Genomic DNA, 19,843 nt, shown 5'->3' with positions numbered 1-19,843 from the left:
ATTTGGGCCTGTTTCTGTGACTTTGTATTTCTGTGCCACGCCTTCCCGTTTCCCGCCGCCCTCGCCGCTCTCCCTCCCCGCTTCCCGCCACCGCCAGTTACCCCGCCCCTTTCTCTTTTGTTCCCTCCCCGCTCCCGCCTCCCAGCTGCTCCGCCCACCCGCGCACTTCGCCTTATATGGCGACCGTGCGAACGCGCAGCGGTCACGCGCAGCGGGCGCGCCGATTGTGCGCCGAAGGCGCGCCAAAGGTAAGCCCGTCTGCGCCCGTCCGCGCCTGGACCGCGCCCAGTGCCAGAACCCCTGGTCCCCACCGACGGAAGCCGACCCGACGAACCTACAACGCCGCGGACCTCCTCGCACTCAACGCCGGCCGCACCCCAGGATGTCATCAAGCCACCCCGAAGCACACCCACGGACCCTTCAGCTGCCACGCCTGCAGGTTCACCTGCATCCGGACCTGCCCTGCACCAGCACTCGCCAAGCCGAACATCAGCAGCAACCACCTCAAGTGCTTCCTGCTCAACACCCGCTCCGTCCACAGACACGCCGTAGAACTCTGGAACCTCCTCGACACCACCGCCCCTGACGTTGCCTTCCTCACCGAGACCTGGATGAACGCCTCCTCAGCCCCAGACATCGCCATCGCCATCCCGGAGGGCTACAAGATCATCCGAAGAGACCGCGACAACCAGACGGGAGGAGGCATCGCCATCATCCACAGAGACACCATCCGCATCACGACCAACACCGACGACACCCTAACCACCGCTGAACACCTGCATTTCCAGATCCACACCGACCCGAAGACCACCCTCAGAGGCACCCTGATCTACCGACCTCCGGGACCACGCACACGATTCAGCGAGGACATCACCGACTTCGTCAGCCCGCATGCCCTCCCCTCCGCCGACTACATCCTCCTGGGGGACCTCAACTTCCACCTGGAGAACAACAGCGACCGCAACACCATCAGCCTGCTCGACAACCTCGCCAATCTCGGACTCAAGCAACTGGTGACCTCCCCCACCCACCTCGCCGGACACACACTCGACGCAGTCTTCTCATCCAGCAAAGACGTCACCTTCAGCCACGCAACAGGACTCCACTGGACGGACCACAGCTGCGTCCACTTCACCTTCAAAAGAACGACGATCCACCACCACCAGCAACAGGCTGCCCGAAGAAGCTGGAACAAGATCACAGCCGACCAGCTCACCGCTTCCCTGAGCCAGCACCCTCCCGCCAGCTCAGCGAACCCCAGCCAGGCCGCTGACAACCTCACGAGGTGGATCAACAACTGCGCAGACGAACTCGCCCCTCTGAGAACCCCACCCAGCGGACCCTGCAGCAGAAAAACACCATGGTTCACCGAAGAACTCAAGAGCTCCAAGAAGAACTGTCGAGCCCTCGAGAAAGCCTGGAGAAGGGAACCAACCACGGACAACATGACCACCCTCAAGCACGCCACCCGGAAACACCACCAACTGATCCGCGCCACCAAGAAAAATACCTACAAGGACCGGCTGGACAACAACGCACACAACTGCAAGGAACTCTTCAACATCGTGAAAGAGCTCTCCAACCCGAACGCCGCTAACAACGACATCACCCCGTCGCAAGACCTCTGCAACTCCCTCGCGTCCTACTTCCACAACAAGATCGCGGACATACACAACAGCTTCAGCAACCAACCAACGGAAGCCACAACCGCAACAACGCCACCCACCACCACCCTCCGCACCTGGACTCCGATCAGCACCGAAGACACCATCCGCACAATGAACTCCATCCACTCCGGATCGCCGACCGACCCCTGCCCTCACCACGTCTTCAACAAGGCCGACGCTGTCATCGCACCCCACCTGCGGGACATCATCAACACCTCCTTCAGCACCGCCACCTTCCCGGAGAGCTGGAAGCACGCCGAACTCAGCGCCCTTCTCAAGAAACCCACAGCAGACCCCACCGACCTCAAGAACTACCGTCCCATCTCGCTCCTCCCGTTCCCGGCCAAAGTCATCGAGAAGACCGTCAACAAACAACTGGCCGCCTTCCTCGAGACGAATGGATCCCTCGACCCCTCACAGTCGGGCTTCCGAGCGAACCACAGCACCGAGACCGCCCTCATCGCCGCCACCGATGACCTTCGAACTCTGATGGACAACGGGGAAACAGCGGCCCTCATCCTCCTGGACCTCTCCGCGGCTTTCGACACAGTCTGCCACCGCACCCTAGTACAGCGCCTCGGCAACATCGGAATCCAGGACAAGGCACTGGAATGGATCACCTCCTTCCTCGACGGAAGAACACAGAGAGTCCGTCTACCACCGTACAAGTCAGAGGCCACCGAAGTCATCTGCGGCGTACCCCAGGGATCCTCGCTGAGCCCAACCCTCTTCAACGTCTACATGAGCCCCCTCGCGACCATCGCACGCCAACACAACCTGAACATCATCTCCTACGCCGACGACACCCAGCTGATCCTCTCCCTGACCAACGACCCCGACGCCGCCAGAGCCAACCTGCACGAAGGGATGAGAGAGGTTGCCGAATGGATGACGACCAGCCGCCTGAAACTGAACGCAGACAAGACGGAGGTCCTCATCCTGGGCTCCTCGCCCTCCGCCTGGGACGACTCCTGGTGGCCCCCCGCCCTGGGCACCGCACCCACACCGACGGACCACGCACGCAACCTGGGCTTCATCCTGGACTCCTCCCTCTCCATGACCAGACAAGTCAACGCCGTCTCCTCGTCATGCTTCAACATCTTGCGCATGCTACGGAAGATCTTCCGGTGGATCCCCACCGAGACCAGGAAGACTGTCACCCAGGCCCTCGTCACTAGCCGACTGGACTACGGCAACGCCCTCTACGCCGGAACCACCGCCAAGCTCCAGAAGAGACTCCAGCGGATCCAGAACGCCTCAGCCAGACTCATCCTCGACATCCCACGAAACAGCCACATCTCCGGACACCTGAGAGACCTGCACTGGCTCCCGGTCAACAAGAGGATCACCTTCCGCCTCCTCACCCACGCGCACAAAGCCCTACACGACCAAGGCCCGAGCTACCTCAACAACAGGATCAACTTCTACACTCCCACGCGCCCCCTCAGATCAACCAGCCACGCCCTCGCCGCCGTCCCCCGCATCCGAAGATCGACAACAGGAGGAAGGTCCTTCTCCCACCTGGCTGCAAAGACCTGGAACTCACTCCCGTCCGACCTGCGCCTGACCCAAGACCACCTCTCCTTCAGGAAGAAGCTCAAGACCTGGCTGTTCGAGCAGTAACGGCACCCCCCCCCTCCCAGCGCCTTGAGACCCTACGGGTGAGTAGTGCGCTATACAAATGACTTGATTGATTGATTGATTGATGATATTTCCTATTAAAAAACCATTGAAATTCACTGAAATAACCATAGGTTAGAGACCATATATAGTTAGGAATTAGCATTTAAAAAACCTTGAAAATTCACTGAAAAAACCATTATAGACCATATATAGTTAGGAATTAGCATTTAAAAAACCTTATTTTACTCACACAAAACCATTGAAATTCCATATATAGTTAGTTGCACTAACTATATATCGCGCACCCGCAATTCACTGCTGATGATGTCACATATTACATCATTCATGACATGGTCAGTGACATCACTGATGACATCACTGATGACATCTCAAATGACATCACTGATGACATCACTGATGACATCACTGATGACATCTCAAATGACATCACTGATTACATCACTGATGACATCTCAAATGACATCACTGATAACATCTCAAATGACATCACTGATGACATCTCAAATGACATCACTGATGACATCACTGATGACATCTCATTTGACATCATTGGTCACATCACTGATGATATCATTCATGTGACAATACAATGCATCTCCTCACACTTTCATATAACCTCTGTTACACCCAGTGTTAAATACAGAGTATAATTTTTTAAACCATTGACACACCAATACTAGTTACTACATACGCACTCACTGATTCCTATGTTTACACAAACACTCATTCATTCACCCATACAATCATTCATACATACAATCACTCATCTTTACAACACTATCATATGCACTCATACACCTATACAGACACTCACACTCTGCCACTCATCCATGGAGTTACTCACACACCTAGTCAGTCCTGTAAAGAATCAATCACACTTCCATTTTCTAATCTATACAGTTAAACATAGAGCACCTTACATTTTCAAACATATACTAACACATACTTACTCTCTTATACAATCATTGATACAAGTACACATTGATCTGCACAGAGTCACACACCTCCCAGCCAGCCACACACACACTCAGTCTCCCATACAAATACTTGGGCAATCAATCAATAACCCATATAGTTACTCATATAGCTACTGATCAACACATGCAGCAGTTTATAGAACAAAAGACATAATGATGCACAAATTAAGACAGTTTAGTCACTAACCCATGCACTCAGTGAGACACATTTAATCACTCACTCATACATTCAGTCATGCACCTACTAAATCCTTCGTCCAGACACTTATACATCTACTCATTCTTCAATATGTAAGACATATTTTAACTTTACAGAAACATACAGTCACTGGATGTTGTCATCAGTGATGTCATCAGTGATGTCATTTGAGATGTCATCAGTGATGTCATCAGTGATGTCACTGACCATGTCATGAATGATGTAATATGTGACATGATCAGCAGTGGATTGCGGGTGCGCGATATATAGTTAGTGCAACTAACTATATATGGAATTTCAATGGTTTTGTGTGAGTAAAATAAGGTTTTTTAAATGCTAATTCCTAACTATATATGGTCTATAACCTATGGTTTTTTCAGTGAATTTTCAAGGTTTTTTAAATGCTAATTCCTAACTATATATGGTCTCTAACCTATGGTTTTTTCAGTGAATATATATATATATATATTCACTGAAAAAACCATAGGTGAGTGAGTGATTAAATGTGTCTCACTGAATGCATGGGTTAGTGACTAAACTGTCTTAATTTGTGCATCATAATGTCTGTTGTGATGTAAACTGCTGCATGTGTTGATCATTAGCTATACGAGAGGCTATATGTGTTATTGATTGGTTGCCCAAATATCTGTATGGGAGATTGAGTTTGTGTAGGGGTGGCTGGGAGGTGTGTGACTCTGTGCATAGATGTGTGAGCAGTTGATTCACTAGGTGTATGAGTTCAAGAGTGCATGTGGAAACAGCTACATGGGCAGTTGACTGTGTGCATGAGTGTATTGATGAGTGAATGGATATCTCAATGCTACATGTCATAGTAAGTACATATGTAAAACACAGTACATGTGAGAGTTGGCATATATAAATAACTGTGCATGAGAGCCACTGAATGTGTGAGTGGTTGTATGGATCATTGTGAACTTGTATCAGGGATTGTATAAGAGAGTAAATATGTGTTAGTATATGTTTGAATACGTAAGGTGTGTATAACTGTATAGTTGAAGAAATGGAGGTGAGATTGTTTATTTGCATGACTGACTAGGTGTGTGAGTAACTCCATGGATGAGTGACAGTGTGTGAGTGTCTGTATACACTGAGTGTATCTAAGGTTATATTAGACTCTGAAGAGGTTTATCGTATTAGCACAAGAATGATGTCAAATGAGATGTCATCATTGATGTCATCAGTGATGTCATTTGAGATGTCATCAGTGATGTCATCAGTGATGTCACTGACCATGTCATGAATGATGTAATATGTGACATGATCAGCAGTGGATTGCGGGTGCGCGATATATAGTTAGTGCAACTAACTATATATGGAATTTCAATGGTTTTGTGTGAGTAAAATAAGGTTTTTTAAATGCTAATTCCTAACTATATATGGTCTATAACCTATGGTTTTTTCAGTGAATTTTCAAGGTTTTGTAAATGCTAATTCCTAACTATATATGGTCTATAACCTATGGTTTTTTCAGTGAATTTTCAAGGTTTTGTAAATGCTAATTCCTAACTATATATGGTCTATAACCTATGGTATTTTCAGTGAATTTTCAAGGTTTTGTAAATGCTAATTCCTAACTATATATGGTCTATAACCTATGGTTTTTTCAGTGAATTTCAATGGTTTTTTAATAGCAAATATCATACACTGTCGAATGTCAAGTACGTGGTAAGTAAAAACATTTTCGTGTTTATGCACACTGATCTGCTTTGAATGCTGCCCCCCACCCCTCATTTCTATTAGGAGTACTCTCTCTTTGCAGATAGTGAAGGGTAGTTAACGCAGGCCTTTGCCCCCGTTGTAATCCGTCGTGCCTGCTTCTCTCTCCATTTGATTGATTGTTCTCTTTGGTTCATTCTCTATTTACAAACAAGCACAGAGTCGCAATACTCTGTTTAGTCTTTGCAGATAGCGAAAAATCGTGTAAAAAAACAAAAGGAATCGAGCAAAATCAGTAGGCCACTAATGGGATCTCTTTTTGACCTCGCTAAAATAGAAACATTAGGAACAACCTGTTGAAAATAGCAATGTGTATGTACATAAGCGGCGTTCATTTCTGTTCACAGTACCCCTTGTTGATTGTTTGAATCGAGCATTGAATTGTTCGAAGTTGGTTCTCTTAAGGATCTTCTCTGCCTGCAAACGAGGAAGAATAGGAATATTCTCTCTCCCTTTGCAGATAGTGAAGGGTAGGTAACGCAAGCCTTTAACACGTCGTACCTATTTCATTCCTCATTGATTGATTGATTGTCCGAACATTGACTGTTTGGGAATTAGTTCTTTTTGGAGGTATTCCCTGTTTGCAAATAAACGTAGGAAAATCTTTGCAAGTAGTGAAAGGGTACGTAATGCGGACCTTTCTCCCCCGTTGTAATCTGTCATGCCTATCTACTCCCCACTGATTGATGCACCTGTTTCACCCGGACCATTTACTAGAGATAGGTCATCTGGCCCGACCAGAGAACACCCCTAGTGAAAAGGACATATGCAATAATAACGAAGTGATCACTGTATCCTGTTAACAGAAACTTTAGCATGAAACAACCTGGAAAGAAAAGAATAGGAAAACGAAAATCAGTAGGCCACTGATGAACTTTTTATTAAATAACAAACAAAGAAACGATAACAATACGTAATGATAAAACCTATTATTGTCCTAGAAACAAGAAACGTTAGAAGTAAGCCCGTAATAAGAAACCTGAAAACATCGCCCCTCACTGCCCCAAAACGTGTCTGTCCCACCGCCTGCCACGGCCAAATAACGGCAAACTGGGAAAGATAGAAGTCAGCAGACATCCGCCCCATTCTAGAAACTTCCAAAGGGCAACGGGTTTTCGGCTACGCCCAGCCGGAAGCAACACATATAAGGCGGGTCCTGCTGCCACGCCTCGGCCAGGAGATCATCACGTAGGGTGTAGCCGGAGGAGAGGCCGAGGCCGAGGCCAGCGGGACCCGGCCACGGGGATTGACAACACTGGAGAGTTTCAGGGGGGGAATGTCCGTGTCCTCGACCCTCCCCTCTCTCTCCCAGTCCGGCCGCGGTGGCCCTTGAGAGTTGCAGGTTGTCCCTCCACACTCTCTCCCGGTCCGGCCACCAACGGCCGGGGGCTGGGGCCGACGGGATCCGGCTGCAGCCGATGAGCCAAGGAACCCGTTCATGGGGCCAGAGCAAAGGGCGTCCGGCCGCCATCCACCGGAGGTGCGGCCCAAAGACGGACGGGACATTTCTTCTTTCTTTTATAATGGCTGCGACAACACTGGGGGGGGGATGTCTTGCACATGCCTCCGACCCCCCCCCTCATCCTCATCGCCTGGTCCGGCCATAACAAATGTCAAGCGAGACGCCGTGGGGTGCACTGGGAGGGAGAGACGATGCGAACAGGCCTCTCCCGCCTCCCCAGGTGAAGGCTTCCCAGCTGCACCCTCAGCGCTCCAGGCGCCCGGAAAAGGGTTCTTCCACTGTGGCGATGCTGCAACGTCTCGCCCGGCAGGGTGGAGCCCGTCCGCTCATTTGACCCCGCGATCGCCAGTAGCTACCGAACTCTCAAAATGGCGGTCGACCTGGCAAGAGCGGGCCCAGCATAAAGAAATGGCCCGGTCACTGGTTGACTCCACCACCGTAGTCCTCCACGACCTTGAAGATTCTAGAGGAGCCGCGGGAGTCTCCGACCCCCGCAGACACCCCCAATGGGGAATGACTGCCATGATCGCCCGTGGAGTGACGAAACTGTATCCGCGGGACGTCGGCGCTCCCATGCTGCCACCAGCCTCAGTTTGAATGACTAGAATCCTGCAGACCTCAGTTCCGGTGAAAGCACAGTGTGACCCGGTAGGAAAAATTGTTGCACCCCCTCCCCTTTTTGAGTGATAGTTCAAACCACCGATCCTTTCCTTTGCCCTTTTACCGGAACTATGGACTGCCTCCCCCTCTTTTACATTTTCTAGAGAAAACAAAACATTAACCACTACATTAGCATAGCAGTTGACACCAGAACTGTTTTCAAATTGAAAACCAACAATATCTTCAACAGAATCCTTTTTGTTTCTGCTGTGACCCTGCTACAGCACAGGCATTGTCCCCAGCAGTAATTCTGCAATGCCGATAAGTATAGCTGTGGTGCCTACTGGACTCACTCACCCCCGCGGCGCCCCACGCCGTTATTTGCTGGGCGGCAACTTACTAGACATCACCTTCGTGACATCCAGATTTCAGCGCTTTCTGCTGCCTTGGAACTATTCGCACAACAGACCGCTACTGACAATCCACCCCCCGGGACGCCCCACGCCGGATACCCAAATCAGTGCGGCACCCAGGCAACAATAATTTTTTCATAATTTTCATAATTTGAAAGAACTAGTAACATGTCCTCATCAGGAATTTCCTCATGAAAAGTCTGCAATGATGATTCTTGTAACTCTATGGTCTCCAAACATTCGATAAATTCGCCATCAAGAGATTGATCAAAAAAATCATTCAAGTCATCTCCTCCTTGTGAGAATATTTCATTATTGGTGCTGTCAATTTCAATAAATGTATTGGATAATTCAAAAAAAATTGCCACGTTCTCTTCGTTGTTTAAATGTTTTTACTGTTTTTGTTTTGTTGTATATATTTATAAGTTATTAAAGTTTTATAATCCTACTACTTTGTTGGAGTGCTATATATTTTTAATATGACACATAATTGTAAAAACTTTGATGTACAAAGAGTCATCCCTGGAATCTTCCGCTTCAGGCTCGGTCCCCTCCCCAATCACAATACAGGATGGTTTTCAGATAGTAGGAACACGTGTGGTGTGACGGATCTCATCGGGTGTGGGCCTTGATCTACTATAACTCCTTTGAAGAGGGGTGATTCTTTACAGCTGGGGCCATAAACTACATCTGCAGGGCTAGCTGATAGCCTGGACAATCGGACACAGAGGAAGAGGAGTGTCAGAGGGTGCGGTAGTGAATAGGGCGAAAGGGAGGTGTCGGGCGGGCACAGAGTGTGATTCTCAAGGAAGAGCAGCGCAGATGGGGGGAGGTTTATTGCCCATGCATAACACAGAGAGCGGGGGTGACCAGTGCCTGGGGAAGATGCTTGCGAAGGTGGGGAGCCATGCTAAGGATCGACAGCGTGCAGAGAGTGGGTCTGGTCAAGGCATCTAAAATGGCTGCCGTGCACGACAAAAGTGTGGCATTTCAAAAAAGGCAAGATGGCGCAGACAATGTTTTTCAACACTTCCTCATTTCCTTCGAATCGAACGTTAACAGACGTTGGTGCATATTACCAAAGTTAAGCGATATTTATCGCTAACGATGCTTAGCAACGAATTTTTTACCGCTAAGCATCGTCAGAAATTATCGAAGATAAACCTTGCTATTATCAAGGTTTATCGCAAATGCGATAAAAAACGGCCGCAATGCATGAATATCGCTAAAAAGTCAGCGATATTCATGCATTACCGAGCTAATGCTCTTAGCCATGTTATCCACCTCCCATTGGATAACATGGCTAAGAACTGCTCAGGGCAGGTGTTAGTTTTTGGAGATATTCGCGCTTAGCGCGAATATCTCCAAAAGTTGGTAATAGGAGATAGATATCTTGCATGTTGTAATGCAAGTTATTGTGGTATATGGAACTCATACCATAATCTCTCAGGAAAGCAGAAACTGATCCTTTTGGGACCGCCTGAGAAGGCCTAGGAGGTGAGGGGTACTCTACTTTGCCCCCTTTTCACGTTCCGAACTATTTTTTTTTACTCTCTTCTGTAATTACACAAAATGGCAGCGATAAGATGCATCAGAGACAGACAGTGAGAGAAAGGAGGCCGGAGATGAAGAAGAGATGTCAAATACACATTGGAGATAATATAGTGGGAGAAGGAAAGTAAATATGAGTAAACTTACCATGTAACATAAAAATGTTGCACTCTATACTATAAGTCTCATTTTATACTACAATCACTTCGCTACAACCTCATAAATTAAAAATAAAAATGAATAATGTCTCAAACAATTTTTGATTTCTAAATATAAATTTATTCTTCTGAATTTTCAAAATTTGAAAGAACTAGTAACATGTCCTCATCAGGAATTTCCTCTTCAATCATCTCATCTGGAATCTCCTCATGAAAAGTCTGCAATGATGATTCTTCTAACTCTATGGTCTCCAAACATTCAATAATTTCGCCATCAACAGATTGATCCAAAAAATCATTCAAGTCATCTCCTTGTGACAATATTTCATTATTGGTGCTCTCAATTTCAATACATGTAGTGGATAATTCAAAAGAAATTGCCACGGTCTCTTCATTGTGAGCCATTTTATTTTGAAATTGCTTGCTGTAAATTGCAGAAAAAAATAATCACTTTCATTTATCGTTTTTAGTAATACATAATATAAAACTAACTTTATCAAGTATTTAGTATAACAGAAGGACTGTAAATAAATAACAGAAAACATTTTTCAAATTATCTTAAAGTGTACAACATAGTTCCCCTTACAAATTAACAACTCACCTTTTTAAAAGTAGGAGAAGTGTTAGTACTGTGTAAATCAAACACCAGCAATTGACCACCAAAAATTCCTCACAAATGTACCTCAGACAGTAGTATCACAAAATGGCTGTGGTTTCCTCTCATTTTAGATATATACATAACCAATTAACTTTCATCACACACAAATACAAAACCAAAGTAACATTTTAATTGGTTCTAAATTTCAACACTTTCAAATGTGTTTTCCCCATGCAATTTTCCATAGGACATTTAGATACGTCTACAGCCTGAATGGCTAAACGGAATTACACCAAACTTGGCAAAATGGTACATCAAACCTAAGAGGTCAGGGAGGATCTACTATGCCCCCTTATGGTCATTTGCCCCTTCGCTTTGGCCTCCTCTTGTCTCTCGATCCTACCGAGAGACAAGATGGCGGCCGCTACGGACTGTTTGGAATGTTTACAGACGCCGGAGAACCAATCAGCTTCGCAAAGCTCCGTAACGCGAAAAGTACGCGAAGCGGAGCGCTGTTACAGATATATATCTTTTTTTGAACGTTAATTTCTCAAAATCCACTGGAGCACATATATTGAGACCTAGCAAAGGCACATCGGGCTACCAGTCCCTACAATTTTGCCAAGTTTCGTGCAAATCCATTCAGCCGTTCGATTATTATTATTATTTTTTTTTTTGCCCCGCGGGGCCCTTTTAAAACCCCCACATCAAACCTAGAGGGTCAGGGAGGATCTACTATGCCCCCTTATGGTCATTTGCCCCTTCGCTTTGGCCTCCTCTTGTCTCTCGATCCTACCGAGAGACAAGATGGCGGCCGCTACGGACTGTTTGGAATGTTTACAGACGCCGGAGAACCAATCAGCTTCGCAAAGCTCCGTAACGCGAAAAGTACGCGAAGCGGAGCGCTGTTACAGATATATATCTTTTTTTGAACGTTAATTTCTCAAAATCCACTGGAGCACATATATTGAGACCTAGCAAAGGCACATCGGGCTACCAGTCCCTACAATTTTGCCAAGTTTCGTGCAAATCCATTCAGCCGTTCGATTATTATTATTATTTTTTTTTTTGCCCCGCGGGGCCCTTTTAAAACCCCCACATCAAACCTAGAGGGTCAGGGAGGATCTACTATGCCCCCTTATGGTCATTTGCCCCTTCGCTTTGGCCTCCTCTTGTCTCTCGATCCTACCGAGAGACAAGATGGCGGCTGCTACGGACTGTTTGGAATGTTTACAGACGCCGGAGAACCAATCAGCTTCGCTTCACAAAGCTCCGTAACGCGTAAAGTCCGCGAACCGGAGCGCTGCCTGGTCCGCTGTTACAGATATATATCTTTTTTTGAACGTTAATTTCTCAAAATCCATTGGAACACATATATTGAGACCTAGCAAAGGCACATCGGGCTACCAGTCCCTACAATTTTGCCAAGTTTCGTGCAAATCCATTCAGCCGTTCGGGCTAAAAGTGAGGCCAACCGCCCTATGGAAAACTCAATGTTAAAAACACGTTTTGGGACCCCCCTTTTTTCTCGGCCCCCCCTTGACGAACCCCCCCCAAATTTTCAGGGGCTGCTCAGAAACAAAATGTTCCATTTTCCTGAAAATTTCAGCCAATTCCGTCCACAAACGCCAAAGTTATTAGACATAGAATTTTCAAAAATCCCATAGAGAAAAAATCCTAACTATATATACCTACTGGCGACCGCCAGTAGGTAATATATTATATATATATATATATATACTACGTGTAGAAAACAAAAAAAAGCTTGAACTCCGATCCCAATAGTTCCTGCCCACCTCGAACTCCGCCTTTGACCCACATTTACCTTCTGAACATGGTACATTTAGCTGCTGACGGGGTAGAAAACGGGTCCCATCCTATTCCTGACGCTGCCTTCATGATCCCTGAGACCAGGGGTAGCAGGAGTATTGCTAGGGGTACAAAAGAGCATGCAAAGGGTAGCAGCTGCTTCTCCTGGCTGCATTAATTGGCGTTAATCAGGCATGCCAGCTGCAGGCGATTAATGCTGAGACAAGAATCCTTCCAGCCCTGGCCTCTCAGAGTCTGGCAGCTCTTAATACAACATTAGGCTTTTAACTCCGGCCCCTAACGCAATGGCGCCTTGTCAGCCTGCATCGGAAGTTCAAGGGTTGCAAGGAAGTAGAAGCATGCAATTTCCTGGGTTATTACCGTGCCCGAAAGCAAAGACCCATCCCACTTAGTACTCACTTAGGGCTGGCACACTGCGTAACTCAACAAGCCTCCCAATGAACTGAACTTCTACAAAAGCAAGATGGAGGGCGAGGGAGATGAAAGCGTGCAATCTTTCCTTAAAGAAATAATCATATAAACAGAGATTGAAGACAGTGCGAAGCAGGCTCTGCCACTCAAATGAAGGTGTAGGGCATGATTTCAGTCTATTTTTGTGCAACATACAGTACTCACAACTCTTACCTCCTCTGGGAAAAATAAGTTTGCACAAGCACATATAACATAAGACGTCACGGTTGTTTTGATTTAGTTGCTCACCATGAAATGGATCCAAAAAAACACAAGTCGGCCCAGAGCGCAGAATAGCCTTCTAAGAGATGCGGGAGAGCAGGAGCGTGATGCCGTGAGTGTGCACGTTGGCGTTCCGTGCAGCTCGTGCCTGTGGCGGCCCTGCAAAGCCTGAAGCGCGTTCAGGGAGGCAGACCTGGAGACAGACCTGAGCTCGTGCCCATACTAGAATCGGCTCGTGCACAGGTCTGTCTCCAGGTCTGCCTCCCTTGGAGGCAAACACGGTGACTATAAGTCTCGTTGGCGGCAGGGCTTTGCCCTGCAACGCCAGCGAGACCTAAAAAAGGAGGTGGTCCAGCACTAAAGTTTTAGCTAGCTTCCTGTTGTACAAATGTGCAGTTGCACAGCCTCTCCTCTGAAAATATGAATGTAAAAGTAGCCTGGATGTTTTTCTTTTGTAGTGTCACTGACACAGGTGACTATCGGAGAAAATTAGAAGTTGGTAGGATCAATGTGAGTGTTGGGGCAGTCACTATATGCAATGGTATCTCCTTTTGACTCTTGTGCTATTTTGAGGTTGCTGAGGTAGGTGATACTGGGAAACTGCTGGGTACAGGGCTGATTTGCATAAAACTATCACCGTCTTCTTCCTTATCACCTTTGCCTCCTACCATGATTAGATCTTAGTCCCCACTCTCCTTACCTTCAGCACCACCACATGCAGGAATTTCTTTAAGGTGTACCTCCTAGCAGAATGTGTAATGTTTTTCATATGGGTTGTTGAAGCATATTGCAAAGGTATCATCCTACTTGCTAATCGTAAAGAAGTTCCAAATTCGGGAGGAAAACTTCTTAGTGTGTCACTGCCTGAAAAGCAACTAGAGGTTGGTTGGTGTGCCGATGATTGCCTCTCTGTGTCAGGATCCATTGGAATGCCCATCACCTTCTGCACTCCAGCAGTAGTGGGGAAACTAATCAGGGTGAACCCCAGGGCGCTAGGTGCATTTCACTCACTTACATCCTATCTAGGAAAACTACCTGCCAGGTGGGGACTCCTAGTAGGTTCTCAACACATGCCTCTCGCCCTTGGCTCATCCCCTATTTCACAACCTGTGTAGCCTAAGGAAGAAAACCTATCTTATATTTCTTTAATTCTCTGCTCTGGTATGTGGGGGTGTTTTCCTTATCTTTGTTTCGCAGGCCACGCCAGAGCTCGACTCAGCAGTCTCTGTGGCTCAACAAATCCTCAGTGACTCATCAACCTCCATGACTCAGCAGCCTCCATGACTCAGCAACCTCCATGACTCAGCACCCTCCATGACTCTAGAAACCTCCATGACTTGGCAACCTCCGTGACTTAGCAACCTCTATGACTCAGCAGCCTACAGGACTCATCAGCCTGGTGAACTGTATATAACCCTCACCCAGTCTCGTCTTCCGTCCTTCGCATTGAGTTTCCTGTTGAAGATCCTGTGGCGTGATGGCTCTTTTCTGCAATTGCTGGTCTGACGAGCCCTGGTCCATCCTTGCTGCTGATACTCGCAGATAAGTCTAAATCCCTTTTGGGCTACATTTCACTCTTGTGCTCAGTGGAATTCCATTGTTTTGACTCCTGGCTCATTTCTTGTTATCGGGGAGATCTTGGGTAACTGCGCATGAAACTCTTGTTTCCAATATCACAGTTCCCTCTTGTTCCAGCTCAGCTTACTTTACGCTAATTTGCCTGGATTTTCGTAATTTCCTCCTTATATCATTATGTAATTCATGCATAGTTCTTGCCGATAGAAGTGTATATTAATTTTGCAGTGTTTATACCCTTTTGCGTCTCAGTTTTGTCTCACTGAAAAAAGGTCTTGGTAATGCTCTCAAGCCTTGAACATATTTCAACTGAAGTATACAGATTATGTCTTATCTCATTGAAATAAGAAATGATGGTGTGCTTATGTGTAATCTTCGTTAGCACACTATTGTGTGAATGTGTATTTATCTTTGGCGCAATATTATGCGCGTGGGTATTTATTTTTGGCGCCATATGGTGTGAGTGCAGTTCTGATTTATTCTAATCGCTCTAAAAGACCTCTTTTATCAAGACCCAATGCAGATGTTTATGCATGATTTATGTCATTGATCATTAGTGTTCGTTTTTACGTCTTTTACTACTGCTGCAGGAGCTGGTCTTAATACTCATTCCTAGCTTTGGAACAGATGTCCCAGATTGTTCTGTGACCCAGAGTTTGCTTCTCCACCAGCACAAATGCACACCAGTTGTTTCTTTCCTTAAATTAGCTTTTTATTTTAACTATTTATTTTAGTTTATTGTTTGTTCCCAAACCCCCTTCCCTTGAGATTATCAGATGAGCACTGGTGTATCTAGTTCAGTGTTCATTGGATTGTTTCTGGGGATTGTTGGGGTCCAGTTGCTTTTGCGTGTCCAGCAGAAAGAAGAACGCGTTCCAACATTCATCTTCCCAAATTTGTTTCTGATAGAATACGAAGCCCCTAAAAACAAACAATATCTTGTCCCGCCCAGCCAGCATGCCGACTTTTGACGTTTCTGCTCCTAACGACACCTTGAGGCAGGTAGAGTTGCGCGAGTAGAAAACCAAACCTTGCGGTCACATGTAATAGGGATGTCCCAAAGGTTAGATTGAGTAAAGAATGGGGGAGCTAGCTCTGGACCTAGCCTTCCTATGGGAGGAACATTTAGTTGTCACTTACAGGCATGTCAACAAATAGCGGTTCCTTTGGCACCCCCTTGAGCACTATCAAGGAGGTCCTAAGAAATTACATATTTTACCTACACAATGTAAATAAAAAATATTATGTAGACCAGCTGTGTTTCCAACACCTGAGTCTAGAGTAGCCTTCACTCTAAAATCTATCTGGGGATGCAGCAGCCTGGTCCACAACCCTTGTGGCCAATGATGATCCTGTGTTATATTTCTTTGAGCACTTTGAGCAGGATCTCAGGTACATATTCGACAGACAAACTTCCACACAGACAGTAGACAACAAACTATTGGATCCACACTAAAGGAATAGAGATCTCCTTGCTTACCTCGCACAGTTTAACAGACTAGTGGCGGAGGCCCACTGGTAGTGGATGGATGGGTTTTTATATAGCGCAATATCACCGCCAGGTCTCAAAGCGCTTTGCATTGGGAACCCGTCCTGGTTTTTCCCTGTGAGATAGCCCCTACTGGGTATCCCCAAGGTGAAAGCCAGGCATCCCGCCGCAGGGGGCCGTAGTGGAGATTAAGCAAGCTATTGCCCAGAGTTGCAGAGTGTGAACCTGTGATTCGAGTAGGCACCGAAGCGAGAATTACCGAGTCCGTGGACATTTTAAGCTCAAGACCCTGCCGCGTCGGGAATTGAACCCTGGTCCCGGGTCTGATCTCAGCGTCCGGGTCTGCCTCCTCTAACCAGTGAGCCACACTTCTCCACAGTAGTCACACAAAAGATATCATTATTCTACAAAGGATTGCATGATGAACTCAAAGATATGTTAGCTCAGGTGGGTGACTGCCCTTGAGACTGCGATGCGCTCATAAACCTGGTTCTTCAATTTGACCATCGGTTGGTGGAATGAGGAGGGGAGTAGAAATGTGCAGAGTACCACCACCTTTGCCCCATACTGATTCCTGACTATTCCGAAATGCGACAATTGATAGTGGAGAACCCATGCAGACCTTGTTGGTTCAACCTCTCCTTTCCAAGACCAAAAAGGAGAAAATACGGTGCGACAACCTTTATGTGTATTGTGGCAAAAGTGGTGACTTTGTGAAAGACTGTACCAAGAAACATAAGAAAGATTGGAGAACAGCAAACTTCCAGAAGGGTACTGTGGCCAACAACAACCAGATTGCCATCACCCATGTCACTTTAAATGGATCCTTATCTGGTCCCAATTTTCACCTCCAGAGGTTGCTAGTCATGATTCAGGGGCCACAGGAAACTTCAGTGATTGGGGATTTCAAACAAGTCTGTGCTGTTGATTGTTCCCTATTTTCCTCTGGGCCCCTTTCTCTTAGCATTATCTCCTTGGTCATAGAAACAATCACAGGGCATAAAGAATAGTGCCAACTTCATTTAATAGATGCCCCCCAGTACGGTGTTATTTTCGGCATCCCATGGCTGGTAAAACATAACCCCACCAAAGACTGGTGTAAACAGACCACCATCTTTCTGTTTGAGTACTTTTCTAGGTTTTGTATAAGTCAAGTTTCTGCACCCGTACCACGTCCTCTTTATCATCTCAAAAGCAAGTTATCGCCACTACACTTACTGGTCTGCCAAATGAATATCAAGACTTTGCTGATGTTTTTGATGAACAAAAAACATTGGGAACTTGACTGTCAAATTGATCTAGAACCAGGGGGGCGGGTTCCTTGTAGCTGTATTCACGCCTTGATGGAAAAGGAGAACGACTTCTTAAAAATATACCTACACAAATATCTGGCTAATGGATTTATCCACCATTCTAAATCACCGGCCTCCTCTCCCTTTTTCTTCGTACCCAGGAAGGAAGGGGACCTCTGTGCTTGCAATGACTATCGAGCCTTAAACCAGGTGGCCATTAAGAGCCGATACCCCTTACCAATCATTGCGTCCTTGATGGATCAAGTACAATCCACCACCATATTCACCAAATTGGATTTACGTGGAGCATATCATCTGGTACAGTTGAAAAAAGATGATGAGTGGAAGATGGCCTTTAGCCCCACATTTGGGCTTTTTGAGTACCAGGTGATGCCGTTTGGTCTATGCAACACCCCGGCGGCCTTCCAGGATTTGGTGAACAGTGTTCTACAAGAGTTTTGGGATATTTGTTGTACTAGTGTACATTGATGACATTTTGATATTTTCGCACTCACTTTTACGAACATATTGAACATGTGCAAAAAGTATTATAGGCTTTTCGTGAAAACCAAATATTCCCTGAAATGGAAAAATGTGCCTCTTATATCACTAACGTGCACTTTTTGGGATTTGTTATTTCACCTGAAGGTTTGGCTATGGATTCCGCCAAGGTATACACCGTCCTCTAATGGCTCTCAATTCCCATCCCTGTCTTTTCATTCTCCACTACATCTCTGTGTTTCAAATTTTCCATCGTCTTGTATAATTCTCCTCTCATTTCTTCAATCTTAATTTCTTAATATTTTCTTTTCTTTACCTGTTTATTTACTTCATACCTTCTTCTCCTTCTACAACATTTTCACCATACTATTATTACTAAAGCTATTATTGTTATTCCAAATATAGGTAATATTATTTGGGCTACAACTCTTTTGCCTATATTAGCAAACCAAGACCCTATCGATGTTAGGTTATTTGTTAATTTCTTCCAGACATTATCAACTTCCAGTGGTTTCAAGTCTTCCTCTAGTTTTGTAACATTTTTAATGTATCTCCCAATTTCTACACTTTTATCAGGAATATAAGTGCAATAAAGTTGCGCTTTCACAATTTTACACACTCCACTCTCTTTTGCTAATAATATATCAAGAGCAAGTTGATTTTGTAAAACCATTGATCTAATTGCAACCACTTCTCTATTAATCATTACAAAACCTCCAGCAGCATCGGTCGATAAGCGATCAACTACTGTCGATAATTGACAAATTCTACGTGAATTCAGAATTACTCCCACTGAAGGTATCAATGCACTTAATATATCACCTACTATTTCAGAAAAACTAGCTCTTTTATTACAGATTAGTTCTTTACTGTTTTCATGCTTCCAGTTATTCTTTTCACATAATAAACTTTAGGTATTACTATTCTAAAATAGCAACTCCTATACAATTGTGCTGTTAGCTTAAAATGAGCTTTATCCACAGATACATAATAAATTCCAGGAAATACTGGATCATTTCCCCCTTATAGTCCCCAACCTCCAAGAATCAAAAAGTTATGTTCACATTAACTGGAACCAATAAAAAAGTTGTTATAGTCAGTCTTTAAACTATGGAGACAGATCTTCCCTTTCTTTTATCGGAATCTAGAGACATCGCACCATGAGTCGTGCCAGGTGTATACATTCCTTCCTTCTCAGCCCATGGTGGAATATGGCTTTTCTGTTCAATGACTTTCTTCTGAAAATCATGTCTCCGTTCTTCTACTAAATTAAAAATATATTTTTTTCTTCTTTTAATAAGCACGTTAGATTATTCTTATGAGCTTCTGCTATATCTATTGCCTTTTGTGTTAGGAAAAATTCACCCATAAACTGAGCATCTTGATTACTAACCACTGGATTCATATTCTTTGGAATAGTAACCTCTGGAAATATTACATCTACATTTGAATAAGAATATTGTAATTTTCCTGTTTTA

This window comes from Lissotriton helveticus, chromosome 4_2 (genome assembly GCF_964261635.1).
Source record: "Lissotriton helveticus chromosome 4_2, aLisHel1.1, whole genome shotgun sequence".
Lineage (NCBI taxonomy): Eukaryota > Metazoa > Chordata > Amphibia > Caudata > Salamandridae > Lissotriton > Lissotriton helveticus.
Note: the sequence above shows the minus strand (reverse complement) of the source record.